The sequence below is a fragment of the Chrysochloris asiatica genome, unplaced genomic scaffold (assembly GCF_000296735.1).
Source record: "Chrysochloris asiatica unplaced genomic scaffold, ChrAsi1.0 scaffold00016, whole genome shotgun sequence".
NCBI lineage: Eukaryota > Metazoa > Chordata > Mammalia > Afrosoricida > Chrysochloridae > Chrysochloris > Chrysochloris asiatica.
In genome coordinates this window covers 15,879,861-15,884,842 of record NW_006408534.1, presented here as the reverse complement: position 1 = coordinate 15,884,842, position 4,982 = coordinate 15,879,861, and the positions used below count along the sequence as shown (strand labels likewise).

Genomic DNA, 4,982 nt, shown 5'->3' with positions numbered 1-4,982 from the left:
CACCACCACCAAAGTGATTCTCAGAAATAATGGGTAGACCTTGTACCTAATTCTGTTTTCAACTTGGTTCCATACTTGCCATCTGATTCCTGAACTTTCCTGAGGTTTTGCTGGCCAAATTATCTTTCTTTCATTGGAATCCTTCTCTATAGGCACTATCTTTCAGCTTTCTTTATTCTACCAAGTCAATTACCATTCATCTATTTGTTTCCCTTCTAGAAATTTGTTGTCACCTCTGGTCATGGACTTCTTGTAGTGTATTGGTTACTGTATGGGCTGGTAATCTCACAGTCAGCAGTTTAAAACTACCAGTCGTTCGGCGGGAGAAAGATGAGGCTTGCTGCTTGCGTAAAGATTTCCAGCCTCGGTAATCCTATACAGTGTTGCTATGAGTCGGAACCGACACTGCTGGCACATAACCACCAATCACCTGGTTCTGCTGTCTCATCGCCTAATGTCTTTATCCTGTGTAGATTTAAAAAAAATCTTTCTTATTCCTTTAGATTTCATGTTTTTTAGGTGGGAGAATGCAGAGATAATAAAAGTTTTTGTTTGTTTGAATAGAAATTCCTGCCTTTTCTAGAAATGCCATGTTTTATATTTACAATAAAATAAAAAAAGGCATTTTAAACTTTATAAAGATGCAGTATCTATAACATCTGTGTGTTTTCTATCAATATTCTACCATTCTATTAATGGAATAAAAAAATTAACTCAAAATAGTCGCTCTCATTTGTCTCTAATAAATTCATATTGGCTCCAAGTGTCAATTATTTTCTAGGTTTTTACAACAAACACTCTTATTAAAGCAGGAGGATCCACTGATTGCTAATATTTAACACCAAGCTGATAATTAGCAGAACCCGCCAATTTCCTTGTTACAAGGTCAACTCAGCTTTCAATTTTTCTGTATTTTCTCATGAAATTTTAAAGTTTATTGTTAGTTACTTTGCAATTCATTTTCCAAGTCCTCTTAGCATCTTAGGAAGTAATTTGTCTACACATGGAGGAGTTAATTTATTAAAAGATTTAATTTTAGTAAGTTGCTTTACCTACCTTAGACTTTAATTCTCGTTTTGCAATTTTTTTATCTTCTAAGTTCTTTTAAAAAGGAGCTCTGGTAGGTTAGTGGTTACCAGCTTAGTGGCTGCTAGTCTCAAGTCAGCAGTTTGAAACTATCAGTTGTTCTGCGGGAGAAAGATGAGGCTTTCTGCTCCCATAAAGATTTGTAGCCTTGGAAACCCAACTCCACAGTACATAACCATCACCAACCATCACCAAGTTCTTTAAAGACTGTAGCGGACTTTTTCTGGGGAAGGCAGATAGGATTTTCAAGAATCTTTCTCTTTTGGGGGAATCCAAAGATATGTGGAGGACAGGGTTCTATCTCCCACTCATAAAGGCCCTGTATAGAATTTCCAAGGCCATAAATCTTTATTGGAGCAGGAACCTCATTTTTCTTCCATGGAGCAACTGGTAGGTTCAAACTTCTGACCTTGCAGTAATTAGACCAACTCATAATCCAGTGTGCTATCAGAGTTCCTTCCTTTAATGAGTGTTGTTGTTAATTGCCATTGAGTTGGTTCCGACTCATAGCAACCTGGCATAGAGTTTCCAAGGAGCAGCTGGTGAATTGAACCACTGGCCTTGTGGTCCAGTGCTTATCCTACAGTGTCACACCAGGACTCCCCTTTGATGCACAGCAGTTTTAAAATTTTGATGAAATCCAGTTTATCTACTTTTTTCTTTTGGTGCTAGGATTTTGGTGTCATATCTAAGAAACCATCTGTCTGGGCTCTAGTTGGTTTTTTGGACTTAATTTCACTCTGTATACTCTATACCCTTCTAATAAATTTCTTTTCTGCTTTAATTGACCAGAGTTGGTTTATTTTGCCTGGCCCAAGAACCTTAACTGGTAAGAAAAACCAGTACTGGGAGAGAGTTGCAGGCAACAGAAGTTTGGGGAAATGGATGAGAAAGGGAGTCTAGGATTCCTAGGCTACCTAGTTATTTAGAACTGAGAACAATAAAAAGTCTGTTAGTATATAAGGATGGTATGCCCATGGCACAAAGTGGCTGAAAAAATAAACAGATAAATATGTCCTCTGATCATTGCTCATTAAAGACAACAATTTGCTCTTGCCTTTGGCACTACAGAAAGTAAAAAAGACTTCAAGTATTTCAAAATGGTGTAACTGCTTTTATTGGCTCTCATCTACTTATACAAAAATAAATAACTCATTCTGAGATCATAATACAGATTAAAACACAAGGAGTTTCTAAGATACTAAAAAGAATCTAATTCTTTGCAGACACAAGACAGTGACAAGTGAAAAATGAACTCCATGAGCAGCCAAATTACAAAATCAACTGAATTCATAGTCTCACTAGGTTACTTATTTGAAAGTTGGAACATTGGCCAGGTAAACATTGTACCTCAAAAACTGAAGTGATAACCTTTGAAGAACTCAAGGTACTTTGTACCCTCAAGTCTCACTGGTAGCCAAAATAGAACCTGTTCCTATATCTAATGAGGCCATTGTTTACATGGAGATGCACTTCACAAGAGGAAGCCAATTATCATCATCCTGTACCCTCCTCATTCCTTATTATCTCCAAACATATAAGTAGAATTAGGTCCCAGCATGCCCAGAGGGACCAATTAAAGGAAAACCTGGTAGTTTAAGATTAGCACACACACATCAGAATTTGCTAAGTTACATCAGTATGGAAAATACATGTAGAACTGGATTTTCTAGGGAGGAAAAAAATGAAAGTTTAGCTTCGGACTAAACATATTGACACAGATACATTTCCTAGAAATTTTGATATAATCCATTGGCTTGAGTAGTTGGAGGTTTTCATTATTTTCTCAGTTGCTTGTTAAAAGCCTAGACTTAATGGAGGGGGATTCTAAACAACGTGGAATGATTGAGCTATGATGTGAAATAATGTCAAGGATGGAATTTTAAAACATTGGAAGACAGAACTATTAGAGGGCATTTTTCATGTATGATGGATCCATTTACCTGCTCTGTATGTTCCCAATGTGGCCCAGAAGACAGTGGTGAAGGAAATACCAGTGTCTTTGAGAGACTTTTATTGGATATTCTAAGTTGGGCAGAAATGCTGTAGCTGAAATGGGTTCCTTTATTTCAAATATGATGGTCAGCTCCTAGGTCAGCATAGGCCAAATTATGGCACGTAACTGCCTGAGACATAGGGACAGGCTTATAATGATTAGAAACTTTAGATCCTCAGTATCAAAGCAAAATATTAGCCATTAAGATCTGTAGGATCAGCACTGGATTGTGAACCACAAAGCTGGCGATTCAAACTCACCAGCTGCTCCTCAGAAATCTGGCTCCTGTCAGGGTCGCTGTAAGCTAGAATTGAGTCCATGGCACTAACAACAACAACAACATATATTGGAGTCCTGGTGTGGCACTATAAGATAAGCACTGGACTGAAATATCATTTTGAACCACAAAGTTGACAGTTCAAACTCACCAGCTGCACTTTGGAAACCCTATACAGGGTTGCTTTGAGTTGGCACCAACTCAATGGCACTTAACAATATATGTGTGTGTGTGTATTGTTGTTAGATGCCATTCAGTAAGTTCTGAGTCACAAGTTCCAATTCATAGTGACCCTATGCACAACAGAACCAAACACTGCCCTGTCCTGTGACATCCTCAGAATTGTTCCTATGCTTGAGTCCATTATTGCTGCCACTGTGTCAGTCCATCTCATTGAGGGTCTTCCTCTGTTTCAGTGAGCCTTCATTTCATCATGTATGATGTCTTTCTCCAGGGACTGGTCCTTCCTGACAACATTTCTAAAGTAAAAAAAACAAAGGCACACCAGTCACTTCTTAGGAGCATTCTCGCTGTACGTCTTTCAAGAAGTTTGTTCTAGTATTCCACAGTATTTTTAATACTCTTTTCCAACACTATAATTCAAATGCATCAATTCTTCTCTGTATTCCTTATTAATTTCCAACTTTCACATGTATATTAGGCTATTGAAAATACCATGGCTTGAGTCAGGTGCACCTTAGTCCTCAAAGTGGCATCTTTGCTCTTTTAAGCTTTAAAGAGTTCTTTTTGCAGATTTCCCTAATGCAATATGTTGTTTGATTTCTCAACTGCCTCTTCCATGAGCTTTTATTGTGGTTCCAAGCAAAATGAACTTTTTTGATAACTTCAATGTTTTCTCAGTTTGTCATATTATTTATTAATCCAGTTGTGGATATTTTTGTTTTCTTTACATTGAAGTACAATCTACACTGAAGGCTGTAAACTTTGATCTTCATCGCTCTATCACCAGCATATTGCTGGTTGATAGTGATTCTTCCTTCAATCTTGATGTCATGTTCTTCTTCATATAATCCAGCTTCTTAGATTATTTGCTCAGTATTCAGATTGAATAAGTATGGTTAAAGGATACAATCCTAATGCACTCCTTTCCTTGTTTTAAACTTTTCAGTATCCTTTTGTTCTGTTCAAATAACTTGGCAAATGTATAAGTTCCTCATAAGAACAATTAAGCATTCTGGAATTCCAATTCTTTGTAATTTTAGCCATAGTTTATTAATGATCCACACAGTTGGATGCCTTTACATGGTCAATAAAGCACAAGTAAATATCCTTTCTGGTATTCTCTGCTTTCAGACAAGATCCATTTCATGTCAGCAGCAATATGTCTCATTCCACGTCATCTTCTGAATCCAGCTTGAATATCTCTACGCTCACTGTCCGTTTACTGCTGGAACCTTTTTTTTTATGTACAGACAGCACATGGTGCCAATTTTATTTGCAGATATTATAGTATTACAATACAACTGTTAAGGTGAAGTTTACAAGTTACACCTTTGCAACAGCCTTGGCTAGATCTTGAACTAGTTCAGAATTCAGCTGTGGTAGAGTACTATCTTAGCATGCTTAGATGTGGCATACTTATTCTTGATAGTCATGTGCTTG

General features: G+C 37.2%; 1 pseudogene; it reads right to left on the bottom strand.

Moving 5' to 3' along the window:
- Positions 1–4,865: 4,865 nt before the first annotated feature.
- LOC102832810 overlaps positions 4,866–4,982 on the bottom strand; it is a 4,869-nt pseudogene continuing 4,752 nt past the window's right edge.